Genomic DNA, 24,939 nt, shown 5'->3' on the forward strand with positions numbered 1-24,939 from the left:
GCAGTTTTGGAGGTCTCTTACTCTCCTTCTTCTTCTTCTTCCTCTTCTTCTTCTTCTTCTTCCTGTTCCTCTTCCTCCTCCTCCTCCTCTTCCTCTTCTCCTTCTCCTCCTTCTCCTCCTTCTCCTTCTTCTCCTTCTCCTTCTCCTTCTCCTTCTCCTTCTCCTTCTCCTTCTCCTTCTCCTTCTCCTTCTCCTTCTCCTTCTCCTTCTTCTTCTTCTTCTTCTTCTTCTTCTTCTTCTTCTTCTTCTTCTTCTTCTTCTTCTTCTCCATGTCCTTTTCCCTCCTTAATGTTTTTCTATCCTATCAAACTTAAATAATACTTTTTTTAGTAGTAAGCAGAGGTTATTATATATTCTGTGAAGCCACCTCAGGCATCTGTGAACCATGAAGTTGGTCCAGTGCTCAGCTCACAAGTTCCAGTGTATTCTGTTTTCTCCAAAGCTGGAACCCCTATCTCCCTGTGGAGTTATTACCTTTTGGCTGTGGCTCTCCACCACTAGACACTGTCCTGCCATCAGCACTACAGAACCTGCCCCTTGCCCCAGGAACTATATAATTGCTTTTGAATTATCTCACAGTGTTAATGAGCCATTCCTCTTCCATCAATTTCTAGGAGTCTGAGAAAAATATTCTAATCACAGACCTCAAATTTAAAATGTGTGAAACTTGTACTAAAACAGACTGGTGCCAACAGTAGTGTCCAAGAAGTCAAATGGGAGTATTTACAGAAGAAAAGTTACGTGATTAATTAATGTGACATAGTTCTACAAGCCGTTCATCATTTTATTACCCAGTGCAACCCAACAGTCGATTGTCCATAGTAACACACAGTCAACATAGAAAGCCTGCAAATGATTTTTTTCATAACTACATACTCCACTTAACATTCATGTTGACACCCTTTGTTCTTTTAGCGAGTCATTTTCCTCATAAATACTGAAAAGAATACGTCAGAGTCACCATATCCAAAATGTTACAGTGGGCTGGTGAGATAGTTCACTTGAATAGTATACTGCTTTGCCATGTGCATAACCCAGGTTCAAACTACACTGAAGGAAGCTATGAATCTTTCTGCCTCTCTATCAAATAATAATAATAGTAATAAGTCATAGTTTCTAATCTAGAAAAATTATTATTTTATTACACAAATAAAGATAGTGGACTGAAATATAGTTTTAGTGGTTTAAAAGTAGTCAGAAGGGGCAAGGCGGTGGCACACCTGGTTAAGCATGCACATGACAATGTGCAAGGACCCAGGTTCAATCCCTTGGTCCCCCCCTGCAAGGGAAAAGCTTCACAAGTGGTGAAGCAGGACTGCAGGCATCTCTCTCTGTCTCTTTCCCTCACTATCTGCCCTATCCCTCAATTTCTCTCTGTCTCTATACAATAATAAGTAAATAAATTTTAAAAGAGTTTATTGAAAAAAGTAATAAGGATAGAATAAAAGGCACAGAAAAGTAATAGATATGGCCTAGTGAATTTTTCTTCCTCCATATACTTTGGTTACATTTTTATCTTTGCAAATTTTAACCTGACTATGGAAAACTTATTAAAAACAAATCTTTACCTTTACGTTCACACTTTTAAAAGAAACATTTAAATTACCAGCCACTTTGCTTTGTTGGTCTTTGATTACATTTGTTTTCTACCTATCTTCAAAGGAGATATTTCAAATATAATCAGAATATAGTAAGGTGTGTGTGTGTGTGTGTGTGTTGTTGTTGTTGTTGTTGTTGTTGTCATTTTTGGAAACAAAGGCTTCTGACTTCCACCCCCCCTGACACTAAACACAAAAAATTGCTAAAAAAAAGAAAATCCTTCAGAGGACAGAGCATTAGTAAACTTCATGTAAGTTGACTAAATTAGTAAACCAGCTGCTGCATTTAAAGCATGTCAGAGATTTCAGTGAAGTGGAAAAGTTGTTTTCTGTTACAGCTAATAAATTTTCAAGTTAACATATCATCAGATTTCTTTAAGGTTAAATATCAAATTCACAATTGTGTGACCAAATACATTGTCTCTGTCACCATTTGAACCACCCCCTAGATAAGTCTAATCCAGTTGCTTCTTTATCACCAGTTCTTTTGCAGCATTAAGGTGCTGATGAGTACATGGGAAGCCTAGGAAATATGGGCTCCATTCACCTAAGAAAATCTGTATATTTAGCTGATAATGTCAAAGGTAAAAGCAGCACCTAGAACACTTCAATGAACACTGTCTTCGAAGCAATTTTCCAAGCCATTCCTCCAAGCCCACACTAGTCTACCTCATGTTCTGGATGTCCCTGCCTGCTTATCTAACTCCAAGCTCCGACCTAAAAACATAACCTCAGGTTTATGCAGGCCATCTGCTCAGAAATGCAGCTTCACCCACTTATTAACACCCACTACCTCCACCTCCAAACAGATTTTTGGCACAACTTGACTGAAAAAAAAAAAGAAAAAAAAACAGCTGAAAAGTATTCAAATCCAGTGCTTAAGTGGCTTAGAGGATTACTAGTGGGATAAAGATGTTTTTTTATTTTTAATTTGGTGATAAACTTGGTTGATAGTAGAAATCCTGGCTGATGGTGTGTGTGAAAGTCATTATTACTTCCTTTCAGGTCTTCTCTGGTCTGATCACTCCCACCACACTTTCTGGCTCCTTCCCTGGGCCTCTTTACAAGAAGTCTCATAACTACAAGATGATAAAACTGTCTCCAAGGAACATTTGAATGTTGGTCACAAATTCCAAATGGCTTTTGCTCTACTTTCCTGTAAGTCTCTGTAGTTTTCATCTAATTCTAAACTTTCTGGTCCAGCCAGGTTTAAATGCTTGAAATCCCAAGATTCTTACAAAAGGAATGGTTTCTTCATTTATTCTGTGGCCTGGACACATGAAGGCCTCTTAAGGTCATGCATAGTTAAAGACAGACATTTCCATTTGCTCAAGGGCCTGACTCTGAAGACAGATTCCTAGGATTGGAAACTCATGTTGACAGTCTGTGCACTGATAATGTGGGCTAATCATTCCCCTTGCTGTAAGGAAATGGTGGGGACACTGTTGACACAATGTGTCCTGGGGAGCAGCGATATTCATTGAGAAACACTTTTATGTTTAAATGTTTTACTGCTGGGCACTCCTCTTTTCTCCCTTAAACCACAGATAATCTTGAGGAATAGATAAGGGTGAGGCATCTTGATGTGCTCCATATTTGGTTTCGGTACTTTCCCAACTCTTCAATTCCCACAGGCTTCAACTCCCCATCTTTTCTCCCTTCAAGTCTCCAAGTTAAAAATTCCAGATTCCTATGGTTTTGTTAACTAATCCTTTCTTAAAGAAAAAAGAAAAAAAATGCCAGATTCCAGGGAGTCGGGTGGTAACGCAACAAGTTAAGCGCATGTGGCACAAAGCACAAGGACCAGCATAAGAATCCTGGTTCGAGCCCCCGGATCCCCACCTGCAGGGGAGTCTCTTCACAGGCGGTAAAGCAAGTCTGCAGGTGTCTATCTTTCTCTCCCCCTCTTTGTCTTCCCCTCCTCTCTCCATTTCTCTCTGTCCTATCTAACAACGGTGACATCAATAACAACAATAATTACAACAACAATTTAAAAAAAGGGCAACAAAAGGAAAAATAAATAAATATTTTAAAATTTTTTTAAATAAAGAAAAAAAAAACTCCAAATCCCCTGGAAAACACAAGAGGAATTCAGGTACTGTTTTACTTGCCTGAGAGAATGCAGTTTCTGTTGGAGGAAAATGGGGACACAGAACTTTGATGACTGGACCAGTGTGGAATTATACTCCTATTATCTTATAACTTTGTAAATCACTATTAAATCACTAATAAAGCAATAAAAAGTGTCAGGAGTCACAATGGTGGAACTGAAGGCTCACTGTAGTTGCCAACTCCCCAAAGATAAAAGGAGGAAAAGGAGTGGAGTAAAGAATCAGTGGCTCCCTTGAGAAAAAAAAATGGTGAATATCAGTGGATGCAATGATAATGGAGCAGGCTTTATAAACTGAGGAAAAGTCAAGCTATAATCACCTTCAGTCTTTTCTCCCCTCCAATTCTCACTGACTGAGTCTGATGACAGCCAGAGGTTCCAGAATTCATAGGTACCATCCATGAAGGGAGACCTTGGGCAGGAAACAGGCTGAAGAAAGGCAAAGAGAAGAGCAAGTGGAATGCCTCCAATAGCGAGGCTATGAGACGTGTGGGGGCAGGGACATTCACTTTGTCCTCACCTCCTTCCTTAAGTTCAGGAGTCGGTGACTTGGCACAGAGTTTATGAGGTTTCATTGTACACAAAAGAGCAGAACTTTATATATCCTCTTCCTGCACCATACACTTTCCACAGAGGTTAAATTCCAATCTGGCTTTGACCATCAGGAAAACAAAGTAACTCAGAAAAGCAATACTCCTTTTGGCACATGAACATAAGCTGAATGTTAGCATCTTTTCAGGAAAGTCTTTTCCTGAGGTATCATATATTCCCAGACTGTGGGTGGAAGCAAGAAAACCAGCAGAACATAAATTTAACAGAGAAAATGAACCTGAGTACTAGTCAAATCTCAGGAAAAGGGTGCTTTGTATGGAATCAGAGACCATGACTCACACTTAAGGCAGGATATGGAAGTGGAGAAAGAGACTCAATCTGACATACACAGACACACACACACACACACAAACACACAACGTAATTCTGCATGACTGTCAGGTCACATGTAAAAGTCAATTCTAGGGAGTCGGGCTGTAGCGAAGCTGGTTAAGAGTACATGGTGCAAAGCACAAGGACCAGCATAAGGATCCTGGTTAGAGCTCCAGCTCCCCACCTGCAGGGGAGTCGCTTCACAGGTGGTGAAGCAGGTCTACAGGTGTCTATCTTTCTCTCCCCCTCTGTGTCTTCCCCTCCTCTCTCCATTTCTCTGTCTTATCCAACAATGATGACAACAATAACTACAACAATAAAACAACAAGGACAACAAAAGGGAATAAATAAATATTAAAATAAATAACTAAATAAAATTAAGAAAAAAGTCAATTCTAAATAAATTTTCCAAATAACACAATATAAATGAACTACACTGCCAGAAAAAAAAAAGCTGGCAGTGTGCTTCGACAGTGTCCATCATTATCTGTGTAAAGATGAGTCAGCATGTCCAAGAAGCACAAATGTACTATGACAGATAGAAGCAGCCTGCCCTTGCTCCAGGTGAAGGTAAGCTTCTGAAACATAGGCAATATGCATGGTCCTCACTGAAAATCTAGAGAGATGAGACCAGAACCTGGGAAATATACTAAATTTTTTCTATGACTTCACAGTAAGATTGACTTTCTATGTAACACAGTGGAAACTTAAGTGCAATCGCAGAGACTTCTTCTTTTAGGGTATATTATTTTAAATTGCAACTTAAATTGCAACTTCCAACTCAGGCAAAGCCTGAGTAGAAAATACAAAAATGGTATTAGGATAGTATGGATGTATAGAGCCAATGAAAGAGCTCACTTGGCCAGTGTGCTACTTTGTTATGTGTAGCTCAAGCTTGGCCCCTGCCATACCTGAAGGAAGCTTTGGTGCTGTGGTCTCTTTCATGCTTTTTTCCTGTCTCTGTCTCTCTGTAAAAAAAAATACATATGTATATGTACATACATATGTATATATAATTAACACAGGCATATAAGAAATAGAACTAGGTCCATTAGGAATTTGAGACCACCATTGGATTCTCCTCTGAGGTATTTTTATTATCCTTTTTTTTGCAAGAGAGTACAACAAAGGGAGACATAGAGAGAGGCAAAACTATAAATCCAGGAAGTTTTTCACTGGTCTAGAGAGACTCAAACTCCACAATTCTTTTAAAAAAACAATACTATCTTAATTGAACTATTCTTCTTTTGTCTATGAGACAGTGAGGCACTTGGTAAAAGCTTGTGTATTTGATTTTGTTGTGAGATTATGGCACCCTCCTAAACCTGAAAGTTTCTTTTCAGTACCTTCCTCCTAACTTTCTCTTGACAGGGGAGTGAGGTGACAGGCACCTTGCCACTTTCCAGTGGACTCATTGTGTATGAAGGAAAACTTTAGGATCCAGGGGGATGAATAGTGATTATACAAAAAGTCTTTCGTGCCTCTGACTCCAAAGTGGTCCTAGGTTCAATACCCACCACCTCCATAAGCCAGTACTAAGCAATTTTCTGGTTGAAAGAGTTAATCAATTGATTTTTTTTACTCTTATCAATGATGCAGGCCAGATGGTATTACACTTGATTGAGTACATGTGTTACAATGAGCAAGAGCAAGAGCCAAGTTTAAGCCACCAGTCCCCATCTGCATGGGGAGAGCTTCACAAGTGGTAAAGCAGGTCTGCAGGAGTCTGTCTGTCTCTGTCTATCTCTATTTCCCCCTCCCTTTTCATTCCTGGTAATCTCTACCCAATAAATAAATAAATACAATAAAATAAAGTAAATAAGTAAAATATATATGCTTTTAAAAAGGATAAAAATGATGATGAATGGTGTAATCATCAGTGTCCCACATGGAATCTTATCTAGTCACTTGTGGTTTCTACTTTTGGTGGCAAAAGCAAACTTGAGGTAAGAAAAATGTCCAGATCCTACAGACATAGAATATCTTGGGTTACTTTAAGAAATTCTCCATTTCATTTTTTAAATGTTCCTTGGTGGGCATGTGGTAGGAAGAGTCACACCTGGTTAAACACATTATCAAGCTTAAGGACTGAAGTTCGAGCTTCCAACCCCTACCTGCAGTGGTGAAGTAGTGCTGCAGTTGTCTCTCCCTCTCAACTTCTCTCTGTCCTATCAAAGAAAGAAAGGAGGAGAGGAAGAATGAAATGAAGGAAGTAGGGAAGGAAGGAATATAGGAAAGAGGGAAGGAAGGAAGGACGGAGGAAGGAATGAAGGAAGGAAGAAAGGGGAGGAGGAGAGATATTAAAAAAGAGAGAGAAAGAGAAAGAGAGAAAGAGAGGTGACTGCTAGAAGCTATGGATTTGTCATGCAGCCCCCAGCAATAGCCCTGGTGGCAATAAGTAAGTAAGTAAGTAAGTAAATACATAAATGTTTAATATGAACCTTTTTTTCTAAAATGACTGTATCTCCATGTTATAGTAACCCATAATATTCATTTGTGACCTTTTGAGATGACTATTCAGGTTTCATAAGAACATACTGCTTTTTCAATCAGATGTACAGTTAATTGTATTTACTGTCTTCAAGTTTGGGAGCTACTCTCTGCCCTACTCCAAATTTCTAGTCCTATTCTCAACTCTGGTACAATCTTCCCAGATATGTTTAGTCCACCTGCATGTTGGATATCAAGCTCAAACAAAAATTACCAATGTCATGGGCCCCTAGGAATATACCTACAATAGACTTCCTAGCTCCTTTCCACCTAAATCCCTATTCCCATGCTCTATTTGTAGAGCATTTATGGTGTCTGTTCATTAATCATTTTGCCCTACTTTATATCTAATTGCATTTCAGCCACCAATGTACCCCAGAACATCTCTTCTCCAGAGCCCTACCCAATTAGGAAAGAGATACAGGCTGGATCAAGTTGGATCAACTTGCCAATGCCCATGTCCAGCCGAGAAGCAAATACAGAAGCCAGACCTTCCACTTTCTGCACCCTATAAAGATTCTTTGTCCATACTTCCAGAGGGGTAAATACTAGCATAAAATGACCAAAGGGCTCTGAACTACAAATTTTTCAGGACCTGGAGAAAGAAGAGGAAAAAATAATGGGCACTCAGAAGTAGCAGGTATGACTTAGAAAGGAAGAGAAGGCAGTATCATAGAAAAATGGGCAAATATTGATAATATCGATAAATAATGGTGGTATCAGTGTGGAATTATACCCTTGGTATCTCATAATTTTGTAAATCAATATTAGCTCACCTATAAAAAATTAAAAAAAAAAACAAAACAGAACATACTACCTTTGAGTTAATCAATGGCTTCAACCATTTGGTTATTAGATAAGCTAAAAGTGACTGAGTATAGTCAGAAATATTTTTATTTGTTTTTTAGCCCTTAGGTTGACTGGAGTTTAGCCAATGGTAATCATTGCACTCATACTATTTAGAAAACTTCCATCCTTACTTAAAATCCTACATGTCAATTTTAGGGTCAGAGTTGTACAAAACAAGGCTACAAAAATTATCTGCATATCATTCCATCTTAAGTTTTCCCTCTTCATTCATAAATGAATCATTTTAATTTCTTAAACTCTATAATATTTCCAATAATTAAAGTATTTTTTAGTTAAAGACAGAAAAAGAGACCACAGCACTGAATATTTCTCCAAGGGTAAAGCAACATACTCTCCAAGTAAGCTATTTTGAAAGCATTCACTAATTAAACATTTGTCTGGCCTTTTACAAAATTAGTATAGTTAACTACCAATCAAAATATACATGTGGAAAAGATACAATCAAATTTACTTTCCTATTAATATCTAATTAACATCAGCTAAACTTAGACTCTTTAATGGTAAACTTGTAATTTCATGAAAAGGAAAAGTATTAGTGTGCAAAAAAGGTGATAGGAAAATTTGCTTTACTGAAGAATTTCCATTGATAATATTGAGTCCATTTTGTACATTATAAAAGAAAGTAAATTTCTTTCTTCTTCCTCATCTCCTATACAATATATCCTTGATTTACACATCCAAGAATGCATAGTATAATAATATATATTTTGAGTTTATTTGTGGCTAGCATTAAATACATTTGGGGACTTGACTAAAATCTGAAATGCCATTTATATAATAATGCAAAGAGATAAATAAAAATTCCAGATAACTGACTATATATAGGGTTTTGGAACACAAAGGTAGGTTTCTGTTATGGAAGTCTGTAAATGCCTAACAAAAGTCTGAGGTGGCTAGATTCCTGGAGTGGGAGAATGACTTAAGATTAAGGAGCTATTCACTCCACTAAACATTCCAATATTTTGTTCTCCATAAAAAGTAACTGGAACAGGAAATGAAGTGATCAATAAGCAAGGACAGGTGAATCAAAATAGAAATGGAAGTCATCAGCTTAGTGAATTTTACAAAGGGTCTTATAAAGTCTCCCTCCTAAGTCAGTACCAACACCAATAACACCTTGTCACATCTGAATGCCAGAAAGGCTAGCCCATATCTAAGGTTTTCCAGTCAATATTTTGCCATCTTCTTCAACAACACTTGGTACTATCAAGCTATCACAGTTTTTGTAGGAAAAAAAAGTCACATTAAGTTTGCTGGAATACATCATATATAACCTTTATTGAGTACTTAACTTACTCCAGACACTGCGCTGAAGTATTACCCATATACTTAAGGGCAGTATATATATTCATCCACTTAATCCTCAGAAATTCAGCAAGAGCAATATACCAAGAAAAGAAGGTATTAGGTAAAATATTCCAACAATTAGTAAACTTTAAAACTGTTTAAAAAAACAATCAAATTCCAAACTTTGTTTTCCTAATCACGTAACTTTCTTAATTATGAGAGAGAAAGGAGTAAAAAAGAAAGACCAGATCAGAGACACTCTAAGTGTCCCAGCTAGCACAAATAGCTACACGGCCACCATCCTCAAACTCCACAGTGAATTCCAAGTCGACACTCATATTTTATATGTATCTATACCTGCTATTTCTTGATGCTAATGAAGAGGGAAACTGGGGAGGGATAACTCACTAGATTCTGCACAAAACAGCATGTAAAGATCAAAATAACACAATAGAACAAATTCCATCGCATCCTTAACTTCTCCATACATAGAGACAGGTCACCCAGAACAAAGCCTTTGCAAAAACACCTTAAATTCCTAGTGGCATTGATCCCATAAAATGATATTATTTGCCATTGTAACCAGCTCTAACTAATCAAAAGCATGTTTGTATTTGAACCAAATCCTCTTTCTTCATTTTGGTTCCCAACTTAAGCCATCTCAATAAAAGTGAAACAGAAGTGTGTGTGTGCGTGTGTCTGTGTGTGTCTGTGTGTTTTGTCACCGCACAATTATTCAAATGTTTATGTCAATGTATTTAGAAGTTGTATATAGAAGGGCCAAAAATGTGAAGCATAAGGCCCCTGAAAGAGCTTTCAGGACACTTAAGGAGTACAGTAACTGTATAAAGAAAGCCAAATGAAACTACTTTTCTAAAAGAATTTCAAACCATACCAAAGAACTTGAACATCATGCCTCTAACAAAAACACATCTCTGAAGTTTCCAGTTGGTATAAAAATGTCTAAGTTTTAGAAATTTTGTTTCTAAAAGAAAGGCCTTCTTTTTTTTTTTTAATTTTTTATTTAAGAAAGGATTAGTGAACAAAAGCATAAGGTAGGAGGGGTACAACTCCACACAATTCCCAACACCCAATCCCCATAACCCACCCCCTCCCCTGATAGCTTTCCCATTCTCTATCCCTCTGGGAGCATGGACCCAGGGTCGTTGAGGGATGCAGAAGGTAGAAGGTCTGGCTTCTGTAATTGCTTCCCCGCTGAACATGGGCGTTGACTGGTCGGTCCATACCCCCAGTCTGCCTCTCTCTTTCCCTAGTAGGGTGTGACTCTGGGGAAGCTGAGCTCCAGGACACATTGGTGGGGTCTTCAATCCAGGGAAGCCTAGCCAGCATCCTGGTGGCATCTGGAACCTGGTGATTGAAAAGAGAGTTAACATATGAAGCCAAACAATTTGTTGAGCGATCATGGATCCCAAGCTTGGAATAGTGGAGAGGAAGTGTTAGGGAGGTACTCACTGCAAACTCTAGTGTAGTCCTGCTTTCAGGTATATATTTTGCAGTAGTTTATGGATACGTGTGCACATAAGCTCTCTCTCACAGAAACTGGTGTATATCTAGGTTATGGGACTTTGTTAGAAAGTGAACTACCTGAGATGAAATTAGAGTGTACTATTAAAGGAAAGGTCTCACCCGAGTAATGAAGCTGAAGGGTTGTCATTCCACACGTGAAGTCTCTGGATACATTCTGAGGTGAAGCATGTTGAGGTAGCAATCGTTGCTTTGGTTAGGTTGTGATCGGCAGATGCAATGTTATTTGGTTTGGATTGGGAGATGCATACGGGGAAGTGGGCCCTATCCAAGGGTTCCAGGACTGGGGGAAGTAGGGGCTCTATAGTGAAGATGTGAGGTTCCTGCTGTCTTAGGGTTCAAAAAGACACTCAATAGTTAATACTATCATCACATTATTTGTTAATTGGGTTAACTTTGAAAAGTCCCTTTGTTATGGTTTGCTGGACAGTACCCAGTATCTTGTATATAGCTGTGCTATTGGAAGCTTCTAATCTACTTGGTCTAGGCTTTTGAGAGAGTCCGCATATCAAATACATAGCCTATATATTAAAAAGATTCAGTTTGTCTTTTGAGAAACTTTGAGACATACAATTGATTTCCCCCTCTCATATTAATTAGCTACTGATTTATATGTCTACATTTTGCTAGGAGTGTACATAAACACCATTCCCACCACCAAAAGACTGTGACCCATCCCTCCCGCCCACTCCCACCCCCCACTGGCCCAGGAAGCTACATGCCTACCCCTCACCACTGGGTTTTTACTTTGGTGCCCTACTTACAATTTGATCAGGTCCTGCTTTTAGTTTCCCTTTCAGATCTTCTTAGTCAGCTTCTGTTGATGAGTGGGATCATCCCATACTCATCTTTATCTTTCTGACTTAGTTCACATAACATAATTCCTTCTAGCTCTGTCCAAGATGGGTCAGAGAAGGTGGGTTCATTGTTCTTGATAGCTGCATAGTATTCCATTGTGTATATATACCACAGCTTTCTCAGCCACTCATCTGTTGTTGGGCACCTGGGTTGCTTCCAGGTTTTAGCTATTATGAATTGTGCTGCTATGAACATAGGAGTACACACCTCTTTTTGGTTGGGTGTTATGGAGTCCTTGGGGTATAACCCCAGGAGAGGAATTATTGGGTCATATGGAAGGTCCATGTCTAGCCTTCTGAGAGTTTTCCAGACTGCTCTCCACAGAGGATGGACCAATTTACATTCCCACCAGCAATGTAAAAGGGTTCCTCTGTCCCCACATCCTCTCCAGCATTTGTTGCTGCTGTCCTTTTTGATGTATGCCATTCTTACAGGAGTGAGGTGGTATCTTAGTGTTGTCTTGATTTGCATTTCTCTGATAATCAGTGACCTAGAGCAGTTTTTCATATGTTTGTTAGCCTTTTGGATCTCCTCTGTGGTGAATGTTTTGTTCATTTCCTCTGCCCATTTTTGGATGGGGTCATTTGCTTTTTTGCGGCTAAGTTTGCTGAGCTCTTTATATATTTTGGTGATTAGTTTCTTGTCTGATGTCTGGCATGTGAAGATCTTCTCCCATTCTGTGAGGGGTCTCTCTGTTTGTTTAATAGTTTCTTTGGATGTGCAGAAGCTTTTCAATTTGATGTAGTCCCATTGGTTTGTTTCTGCTTTGGTCTTCCTTGCAATTGGGTTTGATTCATCAAAAATGTCCTTGAGATGTATGTGGGAAAGTGTTTTACCAATGTTTTCCTCTAAGTATTTGATTGTTTCTGGTCTGACATCTAGGTCTTTGATCCATTTGGAGTTGATTTTTGTTTCTGGTGAGATAAAGTGGTTCAATTTCATTCTTCTGCATGTTTCAACCCAGTTTTTCCAGCACCATTTATTGAAGAGAGCCTCCTTTTTCCATTTAATCCTTTGGGCCCCCTTATCAAAGATTAGATGCCCATAGGTGTTGGGATTTACTTCTGGGCTTTCAATTCTGTTCCACTGGTCTGTATGCCTATTTTTGTTCCAGTACCATGCTGTTTTGATGATGATGGCTTTATAATATAGTTTAAGGTCTGGGAGTGTGATGCCTCCATTTCTGTTTCTTTTCCTTAAGATGGTTTTGGCAATTCTAGGTGTTTTCAGGTTCCAGATAAATGATTGTAGCGTTTGTTCTATTCTCTTAAAGAAACCTGGTGGAACTTTGATGGGTATTACATTAAATTTGTATATGGCTCTGGGGAGAATATTCATTTTGATGATATTTATTCTTCCAATCCATGAGCATGGGATATCTTTCCATTTCTTGGTATCAGTTTCTATCTCCTTGAGTAGCGACTCATAGTTTTCAGTATACAAGTCTTTCACTTCTTTGGTCCACTTTATTCCTAGGTATTTGATTGATTTTGCTGAAACAGTAAATGGGAGTGATTTCTGGATGTCTTCTTCTTCAGATTTAGTGTTTGCATAAAGAAATGCCACTGATTTTTGTACATTGATTTTGTAGCCTGATACCTTGCTATATTGCCTAACAACTTCCAGTAATTTTCTACTGGATTCTTTAGGTCTTTCTATGTATACTATCATATCATCTGCAAATAGTGAGAGCCTGAATTCTTCCCTTCCAATCTGTATCCCTTTGATTTCTTTCTCTTGCCTGATTGCTATGGCAAGAACTTCCAATACTATGTTGAAGAGTAACAGTGACAGTGGACAGCCCTGTCTAGTCCCCGATCTGAGGGGGAATGCTTTCAGCTTCTCTCCATTGAGTATGATGTTGGCTGTAGGTTTGCTATATATAGACTCCACTATCTTGAGGAATTTCCCATCTATTCCCATTTTTTGTAGAGTTTTGAGCATGAATGGGTGTTGGATTTTGTCAAAGGCTTTCTCTGCATCTATTGAGATAATCATGTGGTTTTTGGCTTTGCTTTTATTGATGTGATGAATGACATTGATTGATTTACGGATGTTGAACCAGCCTTGCATTCCTGGGATGAATCCCACTTGGTCATGATGAACAATCTTTTTGATGTGTTGCTGTATCCGGTTGGCCAAGATCTTGTTTAATATTTTGGCATCTATGTTCATCAGAGATATTGGTCTGTAGTTTTCCTTTTTTGTTCTGTCCCTATCAGCTTTTGGTATCAGGGTGATGTTGGCTTCATAAAAGGTGGAAGGGAGTATTCCTGTTTCTTCAATCTTATGGAATAGCTTAAGAAGTATGGGTATTAACTGTTTCCTGAAAGTTTTGTAGAATTCATTTGTGAAGCCATCTGGTCCAGGACTTTTGTTGTTGGGGAGATTCTTAATAACGGTTTCAATTTCTTTGTCTGTGATTGGTGCATTTAGATTTTGTAGTTCTTCTTGGTTCAGTTTTGGAAGTGCATAGGTTTCTAGGAATTGTTCCATTTCTTCCAGATTAAGAAAGGCCTTCTTTAAAATGCTCAGCAAACTAGAAAGCAATTTCTTAAACCTGGAGAAATGAATCTATTTATAAACAGCCTATAGTTAAAATCACATTTAACCGTGGAAAAACAGAATGTCTTTCTACTAAACTGAGGAAGTAAGAAAACAATGTCCACTCTCACTACTTCTATCTAACTTTATACTCGTGGTCTAAGCATCAAATAAATCATGACAAATAAACACATCGAGATTGAGAAGGAAAGCAGAATCCTCTGTTCACACACAACATTATCATCTAAGTATAAAATTCTATGAATTCTACCCCCACAAAAAAAAGAAAGGCCTATTATCTTAGGAATTCATTTACATGCATTTTAGTATAAAGGGAAACCAGCTACATTTCTCCTAGAAGAAAATTTTTCCATGAGATTTTCTAGGAGATCTCTTGGCTAACAGTATTACATCTCACACTAGAATCACATTCCTCTACTATAGGTATTTTCTCCATCCTGGTCAACTTTGGTTCATGGCTATTTAGAAGAGAGTGTTAGGGAGGCATAGCACACGTGGGCCTACACATCCTTTACATACTCACATAAAGTTGTTCTCATGGACATTTCATCCAGAAGATCTTTACAACTGCTGTTCTGAACTACATGGCAAACACCATGGTATCTGGTTTTCAGGAAGTCATAGGTGGCTGGGAGGTGATACACCTGTCTGAGTTCATATATTATCATATATCCAGGGTCAAGCCCCTGGTCCCCACCTGCAGGGGGCAAGCTTCACAAATGTAGTTATCAGCTATCCTTATTCCCCCCTTCCCACTCAATTTCTGCCTCTATCCAATAAATAAAATATATACAATGAAATCATAGGTGTCCTGGTCAATAACAGATCTTCTACTAAATAAACATGTCAGGTATCAAAAGAAACACAAAAGCTTGCTGTTCAAATGCTAATGTTATGTTGTGATCTTCAGACACAATACAACTTTTGCTAGTTAGAATACCAGAAGAACTGCTAGACTCTTAAAAAAATGGATATGTATATTTTTTGCTTCTCATAGACTCACATGGAGATTTTGTCTTAAAACACATGTATATGTACTTAAAATATATCCATATATTTTACTAAATATTATTAAATAATATCAATTCTGGGTCTAAGTTCACTGAAATCATATTCATAATTTTCTTTATAAGTGAGAAAATTGGTTTAGGATTTCTCCTACCCAAGAAGTTTTCACATGGCTTATTCTTTTTTTAATTTTTTACTTTTTTAATTTTTTATTTATGAAAAGGAAACATTGACAAAACCATAGGATAAGAAGGGTACAACTTCGCACAATTCCCACCACCAGATCTCCGTATCCCATCCCCTTCCCTGATAGCTTTCCTATTCTTTAACCCTCTGGGAGTATGGACCCAGGGTCATTATGGGGTGCAGAAGGTGGAAGGTTTGGCTTCTGTAATTGCTTCCCCGCTGAACATGGACATTGACAGGTTGATCCATACTCCCAGGCTGCCTCTCTCTTTCCCTAGTGGGGAAGGTCTCTGGGGAAGCAGAGCTCCAAAGCACATTGGTGGGGTTGTCTGTCCAGGGAAGTCTGATCACATCCTGCTAGCATATGGAACCTGGTGACTGAAAAGAGAGTTAACATACAAAGCCAAACAAATTGTTAAACAATTATGGACCTAAAGACTGGAATAATGCAGGTAAAGTGTTGGGGGGTACTCCATTTTGTAGATACCTAGTAGGTATTGAGTATCATTTGTTGTATGCAAACCTTTTTTTTTTAAAGTCTGTTGAATTTTTACTTTTTTCCAGTAGTTAAAGCATTAAGTATCATTTGTTGTATCCAAACTAGTATTAGGTTTGTGGGGATATTTGCCTCAAGTTAGGGAGTAAATATACCTAGGATTTTAGTGAGGTCTAAGTCAACCTTAAGTTTTACTTCATTTACTTGTTTAATGATTCTAATGTAGGTTTTCATAGGTACAATAATTGTCCTTAAATGTGTGTGTGTGTGTGTGTGTGTGTGTGTGTGTGTGTGTGTGTGTGTGTGTACATTTTTGCCATTATATCTCTTGGAAAATTTTATATACTGTTTCTTCTAAAGATTACCAAGTGGTGTCAATAATGCTGATGCTCTCAGAAGAGATTTTGAGATATATCTTATTTACTTTTTTGTGTGTAGCTATCTGAGTACATAGAGTGAATGAGGGAAGTGATGTAGGGTAGTATGAAAAGAGGGTGTCTAGTCCTAAGTAGTAAATGTTGAGTTAGACTATTTATAGTGCCTCATTTAGGCCTTTCTACTTGCTTTCCAAGATTATTATGTCTAATTCTAATCAAAGCAGACTATTTTGCTCTGAAGTATATAGTTGCCTCTAACTTATGGATATATATGTGTGTGTGTGTGTGTGTGTGTGTGTGTGTGTGTGTGTGTGTGTGTGTGTACCCAGTCCCCTAGGCCCTAGCCTATTTCTAGGTTCTGTAACATTGTTAGAATGTGCCATTTGAAATGAAACTAGGTAGTCCCATGTGTTAGGAAAGGTCTCACCAGATTGTTGGAGTTGGAAGGTTTACAAGTTGGCATCTCTTGATATAATCTGAAGCAAAAGAGCAGAATGATGTGGCATTGTGGTGCAGTTTTCATTGACTTAATTGAGTTCAGAAGAGGCAGTAGAACAGGGTAGGGGATCAAGAGAAGCATGAAGAACTATAAGCAAAATCACAGAGGTTCCAAGACTGGGAGACATGAATTTTAAAGACAGTGGGGAAGGCTCTTTATGGTCTTAGAGCTTAAGAAGGCAGTAAATAAATATTATTATAACCAAGTAATTTGGGAGCCTGGTTTACTTTGAAAATTCCATGGTTAGGATTTACCATACTATCCTTGACTTCACCATTATTGATGCAAACCAATGCTATTGATTAACAACTATATCTTATATACTGACAGGACCAGGTGATTCTGATCTGTCTGGTGTAAGGTTGTAGGTAAATCAGTATTTGAAAAAAAAAAGGTTATTTTTAGAAATGCTTTAAGAATTTAAGTTGAGTTAGAATTAATTTTACAAATTTAAAACATGTTGTCTGTAGACTAAAGGAATATATGCTCAGAACTGAAATGAGAGATTTATTTTGAGCAACTCATCTGATGATATTAAGACATTAGTTGAGGGCAAAGTCATGGTGCACCTGGTTAAACATACATTATCACACCCAAAACACAACAACTAAAAGACAACAGACAGGTCAGAAAAATACAAACCACACCAATAAAAAAAAAAATGGTCAAATCAGCTACCACAATGAATTAGGACAGGAGTCCAGAAGAAATGCCAAGTAAGGTGGGCAGAGCCAAGATGGCAGACTGAGAAGTATCTTCTGGTCTGAGTTCTGGCAACAACTGCTGGAAATGGCAGGATTTTTTGCCTTCAGCAGGACAGTAAATTTGGGGTCCTAGCTGTGACACCAAGGGAGCGATTATAGCCCAGTTTGGGTTAGAATATAGAGGTAAAAAGACAGGAAATTTTTTTGTATTATTCCTGAAGCACACCCCTGTCCCCCCACCTCCATAACCAGACCCTGGTTGCCAGAAAGCTGCTCCTAGCAGGCTTCCCTGCTGAGCTTCTTACTTTACCAAGATTCCTAGCTCAATAGGGGCTCCATTTCAAGTCCATTCCTTTCTGAAACCCTCAGCCTTCTTTCTTTCTAAATGGTCAATTGGGTTTACAAAAGGGAAAGACTACCCTAAGGTGTTTATTTATTTTTTTTTTAGGTTTTTTGTTTTTTGTTTTTTTGTTTGTTTGTTTTACTTTCTAAACAATCAGCTGCCTCTGCTCAGGCAGCTTGAGGTAATCTGGCACAGGGTTTTTTACCCTGCTCTATTTTATTATTAATATTGTATATCTCTTTCCCCCCTCCTTTAGGTTGACCAGAATTAACTCTTGGTGTATTTTCCATTGCTAGGGGACTAGGTGTCTTATCCATTGCAAGAGGAACTTGTTTTACTACTCCTACCTCCTCTACCCAATCTCCCTTCTTCCTCCTCCTAGCAAATTAAAAACTAAACTAAAAATTAATTAATTAATTAAAAAACGTTCCTGTCACTGCACCTTTATTACAGTTATTTTTCTTTTTTTCTTTCTTTTCTCTCTCTTGATTTTCTTCCTTATTTTGTTTTTCTTTCCTTTTTTTTTCTTGTCTTCCTTTCTTCCTCCTTCTTTAGCTTTCTGAATTTACTGATACTCATTTACGAATTATTTTGGGGAAGAAATCTGACTGAGAGTGGCATCTCTATGTGTGTATTTCTGCTCTACTTCCCTTTCTCCTCTTGCTACTTCTAGAATATACAGTCGATAGTAGATTTGCATAATTGTCTATTCTTGCTATCCCTTATTTCCTTTCTCTTTCTTCTTCATTTGGACTTGGTTGCTATTTTTTCACATACTGGATACATTGTTTGGCTAACTGGTAGTGCTTAAACTGCTTCAATCCTTACTTCAGTTGCTACTGTAATTTCTGAGGTTGGTGACTGCATTTGTCATAAAGGTATTTAGTACAGCGTTGCTTGTACTCAAAACACAACAACTGAGGAACAACAGAACAAAAAATAAACACAGTAATAAGAAAATGGGTAGATCAAGAGCAAATAAAACTGCTACTATAATGAATGAAGAAAAGAGCCCAGAAGAAACTAGAAACCAGCCATAAATAACCATAGATAAGTAAAGTATGCAAGAAAAAATAAAGTTATTAATCACAGAAATGAAAACAAATTTGGAGGAAAACAATGGCAGTATTAGGGAAAAAACAGTTGAGACCCCCAAGGAAAATACTGATTATCTTGAAGCAATCAGAAAACTGAAAGCTAAAATAGCTGAACTGAGGGAAGAAGCTGAGGGAAGGGAAATCAGACTAACATAAGCAGAAAAAAGAATTAGTCAGACAGAGGATAAGTTAGAGAAAACTAAGAAAGAGGTGAAAGAGCTCAAAAGAGATTGAGAGACACTGAAAACAACAACAGAGACATATGGGATGATCTCAAAAGAAGTAACATTCATATAATTGCCCTGCCTGAGGAAGAAAGAGGGGAAGGGGAAGGAAACATTCTAGAGGAAATTATAGAAGAAAACTATCCAGACTTGAATAACGGAAAGGACATTAAGATTCAAGAGGCTCAGAGAGTGCAAACAGAATCAACCCAGACCTGAAGACACCAAGACACAACATAGTCACTATTAGAGTAAGTCAGGATAAAGAAAGGATCCTAAAGTCTTCAAGAGAAAAACAAAAAGTCACATACAGGGGAAAACCCATAAGACTATCAACAGACTTCTCCACTCAAACCCTAAAAGCCAGAAGAGAATGGCCAGATATCTATCAAGTGAAAAAGGGTTTCAACCAAGGATAATATATCCTGCTAGACTTTCATTCAAACTAGATGGAGGGATCAAGACCTTCTTAGACAAACAATAGTTAAAGGAAGCAACCATCACCAAACCAGCCCTGAAAGAGGTTCTAAAAGACCTCTTATAAAAAAGAACTTCACTATAATAATTGTGATATATTCAGAGCAAATAAAAATTCATTGAGCAATGGCACTACAATACATTAAATCCATAATATCAATAAATGTCAATGGCTTAAACTCACCTATCAAAAGGCACAGAGTGGGGGGATGGATGAGAAAACATAACCTAACCATATGCTGTTTGCAAGAATCCCATCAGACACAACAAGATAAACACAGACTTGAAGTGAAAAGATGGAAAACTATCCTACAGGCTAATGGACCACAAAAAAAAGGTGGAACAGCCATTCTCATCTCTGACACAATATATTATAAATTAAATAAAGTAATAAAAGATAGGCAAGAACATTACATAATGATTAGAGGATCAATCAGCCAAGAAGACATAACAATTATTAAGATCTATACACCCAATGAGGGACCATCTGAATACATCAAGCACCTACTGAAAGAATTTCAAAAATATATCAATAGTAATACAATAATAGTGGGAGACTTTAACACCACGCTCTCACACTAAGACAGATCAAAAAATCAGAGAATAAGCAAAGATACAAGAGAATTAAATGAAGAGATGGAGAGACTAAACCTCCTGGACATCTTCAGAGCCCTTCACCCCCCAAAACTGGAATACACATTCTTCTCAAATCTACACAACACATAGTCAAGAATAGACCACATTTTAGGCCACAAAGACAGCATAAAAAAATTCAAGAACATTTAAGTAATCCCAAGTATCTTCTCTGACCACAGTGGAGTAAAACTAACATTTAACAACAAACAGAAAATTACTAAAAGACACAGATTTTGGAAACTAAACAACATACTCCTAACAACCACTGGGTCAGAGAGTCAATAAAGCAAGAAATTCAAATTTTTCTGGAAACAAATGAAAATGAAGACACAACCTATCAAAATATATGGGACACAGCTATGAGGGAAACTCATAGCCATACAATCACATATTAAACAACAAGAAAAAGCTCAAATGAACAACCTTAATGCACACCTCAAGGACTTAGAGGAAGAGAAACAAAGGAACCCTGAAGCAATCAGAAGGACAGAAATCACTAAAATTAGAGCAGAAATAAACAACATCAAAAATAAGAGAAACATACAGAAGATCAATGAAGCCAAATGTTGGTTCTTTGAAATACTAAACAAAATTGACAAACCCCCTAGCCAGACTCACTAAACAAAAAGGGAAAAGACTCAAATTCATAGAATTGTAAACGATATAGGAGATATCACAACTGACACCACAGAAATCCAGAAAATCATGAGAAACTTCTATGAAGTTTCACCACCAACCTAGAGAATCCGGAAGAAATGGAAGAACTCCTAGAAGCATATGCCCTTTCAAAACTGAACCAAGAAGAACTACAAAACCTAAATGCACCAATCACAGACGAAGAAATCAAAACTGTTATTAAGAATCTCCCCAACAACAAAAGTCCTGGACCAGGTGACTTCACAAAAAAATCTACAAAACCTTCAGGAAACAGTTAGTACCCATACTTCTAAAGCTTTTCCATAAAATCGAAGAAATAGGAACACTCCCTTCCACCTTCTATAAAGCCAACATCACTCTGACACCAAAAGCTGATAGGGACACAACAAAAAAGGAAAACTACAGACCAATATCTCTAATGAACATACATGCCAAAATATTAAACAAGATCTTAGCCAACAGGATATAGCAGCATATCAAAAAGATTTTTCATCATGACCAAGTGGGATTCATCACAGGAATACAAGGTTGGTTCAATATACATAAGTCTACCAACATCATTCACATAAATAAGAGCAAAGCCAAAAACCAGATGATTATCTCAAAAGATGCAGAGAAAGCCTTTGACAAAATCCAACACCCATTCATGCTCAAAACCCTACAAGAAATGGCAATAGATGGGAAATTCCTCTAGATTGTGGAATCCATATATAGCAAACCTACAACCAACATCATACTTAATGGACAGAAGCTGAAAGCATTCTCCCTCAGATCTGAGACTAGACAGGGTTGTCTACCTTCACCATTACTCTTCAACATAGTGTTGGAAGTTCTTGCCATAGTATTCAGGCAAGAGAAATAAATCAAAGGAATACAGATTGGAAGGGAAGAAGTCAAGCTCTCACTTCTGCAGATGATATGATAGTATACATAGAAAACCCTAAAGAATCCAGTAGAAAACTATTGGAAGTTATTAGGCAATATAGCAAGATGTCAGTTTACAAAATCAATGTACAAAAATCAGTGGCATTTCTTTATGCAAACACTAAATCTGAAGAAGACATCCAGAAATCAATCCCATTCATGGTTGCAGAAAAATCAATAAAATACCTAGGAGTAAAGCTGACCAAAGAAGTGAAAGACTTGTATATTGAAAACTATAGTCACTCTTCAAGGGAATAGAAATTGATACTATGAAATGGAAAGACATCCTATGCTCATGGATTGGAAGAATAAATATCATCCAAATGAATATTCTCCCCAGAGCAATATACAAATTTAATGCAATACCCATCAAAGTTCCACCAAATTTCTATAAGAGAATAGAACAAAAACTACAATCATTTGTCTGGAACCAGAAAATACCCAGAATTGCCACAACCATCTTGAGGAAAAGAAACAGAAATGGAGGCATCACACTCACAGACCTCAAACTTTAATATAAAGCCATCATCATCAAAACAGCATGGTACTGGAACAAAAATAGGCACACAGACCAGTGGAACAGAATTGAAGGCCCAAAACTAAACCCCCACACCTATGGTCATCTAATTTTTGATAAGGGGGCCCAAAGTATTAAATGGAAGAGGCAGGCTCTCTTCAATAAATGGTGCTGGGAAAACTGGGTTGTAACATGCAGAAGAATGAAATTGAACCACTTTATCTCACCAGAAACAAAAATCAACTCCAAATGGATTAAAGACCTGGATGTTAGACCAGAAACAATCAAGTGCTTATAGAAAAACATTGGTAAAACATTTTCCCACCTAAACCTCAAGGACGTCTTTGATGAAACAAACCCAATTGCAAGGAAGACTAAAGCAGAAACAAACAAGTGGGACTATATCAAATTGAAAAGCTTCTGCACATCCAAAGAAACTATCACACAAAGATACCCCTCACAGAATGGGAGAAGATCTTTACATGCCATACATCAGACAAGAGACTAATCACCAAAATTTACAAAGAGCTCAGCAAACTTAGCACCAAAAAAGCAAATAACCCCTTCCAAAGATGGGAAGAGGATATGAAAATAACATTCATTCCAGAGGAGATCCCAAAGTCTAACAAACATATGAAAAACTGCTCCAGGTCGCTGATTGTCAGAGAAATGCAAATTAAGACAACACTGAGATACTACCTCACTCCTGTGAGAATGGCATACATCAAAAAGGACAGCAGCAACAAATACTGGAGAGGCTGTGGGGATTAGGAATCCTTTTGCACTGCTGGTGGGAATGTAAATTGGTCCAGCCTCTGTGGAGAGCTGTCTGGAGAAATCTCACAAGGCTAGACCTCAACCTTCCATATGATCCAGTAATTCCTCTCCTGGGGATACACCCCAAGGACTCCATAACACCCAACCAAAAAGAGGTGTGTACTCCTATGTTCATAGCAGCACAATTCATAATAGCTAAAACCTGGAAGCAGCCCAGGTGCCCAAAAACAGATGAGTGGCTGAGAAAGCTGTGGTACTTATACACAATGGAATACTATGCAGCTACTAAGAACAATGAACTCAACTTCTCTGACCCATCTTGGTCAGAGCTAGAAGGAATTATGTTAAGTGAGCTAAGTCAGAAAGATAAAGATGAGTATGGGATGATCCTACTCATCAACAGAAGTTGAGAAAGATCAGAAAGGGAAACTAAAGGCAAGATCTGACTAAATTGAAAGTAGGGCATCTAAATAAAAACCCTGTGGTGAGCGGGAGGGTGGACTTGCGGCTTCCTGGGCCGGTGGGGCGGTTGGAGCGGGGCAGATGGGTGGAATTGGACACAATCTTTTGGTGATGGGAATGGTGTTTATGTGCACTACTATTAAATTGTAGTGATATAAATAACTATTAAATATAAGAGGGGAAAATTGATTGTACGTCTAACAAAGGGACTTTTCAAAGCTAACCCAATTACCAAATAATGTGATGATAACAGTAACTATCCACTGTCTTCTCGAACCCTAAGACAGCAGGAACCTCACCTTTCCACTATAGAGCCTAAACTTTCCCCAGTCCTGGGACCCTAGGGTCGGGCCCACTTTCCCGTATGCTTCTCCCAATTCTTATCAAATAATATTGCATCTGCTGATTGCAACCTAATCAATGCAACGAGTGCCACCCCAGCACGCTTCACTTCAGACTGTGTCCAGAGACTTCAGGTATGGAACAACAACCCTTCAGCTTCATCACTCAGGTGAGACCTTTCCTTTCATAGTATTCTCTAATTCCATCCCAGGTGGTTTACTTCCTAACAATGTCCCAAAACCTAGATATAGACCAGGTTCTGTGAAAGAGACCATATGTTCACAGGTATCCATAAACTGGGGAAAATATATACCTGAAAGCAGTAGTACACTAGAGTTTGCAGTGAGTACCCCCCAACACTTCCTCTCCACTATTCCAACTTTTGGGTCCATGATTCTTCAACAATTTGTTTGGCTTTGTATGTTAACTCTCTTTTCAGCCACCAGGTTCCAGATGCCATCAGGATTCCAGCCAGGCTTCCCTGGACTGAAGACCCCACCAATATGTACTGGAGCTCTGCTTCCCCAGAGACTCACCCTTCTAGGGAAAGAGAGAGGCAGACTGGGAATGTGGATTGACCAGTCAACGCCCATGTTCAGCAGGGAAGCAATTACAGAAGCCAGACCTCCCACCTTCTGCAACCCACACTGACCCTGGGTCCATGCTTCCAGAGGGTTAGAGAATGGGAAAGCTATCATGGGAGGGGACGGGATATGGAGACTGGGTGGTGGGAATGGTGTCGAGTTGTACCCCCCAACCTATGATTTTGTTAATGTCTCCTTTCTTAATTAATTAAATAAATTTAAAAAAAGAAATGCCAAGTAAGCCAGAAGCAAATAAAAATGAGGGAAATATCTTAACATAAACTGAAGCATAATCACAGGAGTGAGGAAAGCTTTAGATGACAATACTACCAGAAATAGGGAAATGGCAGATGAGACCCTAAATAAAATGCTAGCTATCTCA

Source organism: Erinaceus europaeus, chromosome 13 (assembly GCF_950295315.1).
Source record: "Erinaceus europaeus chromosome 13, mEriEur2.1, whole genome shotgun sequence".
Taxonomy (NCBI): Eukaryota; Metazoa; Chordata; class Mammalia; order Eulipotyphla; family Erinaceidae; genus Erinaceus; species Erinaceus europaeus.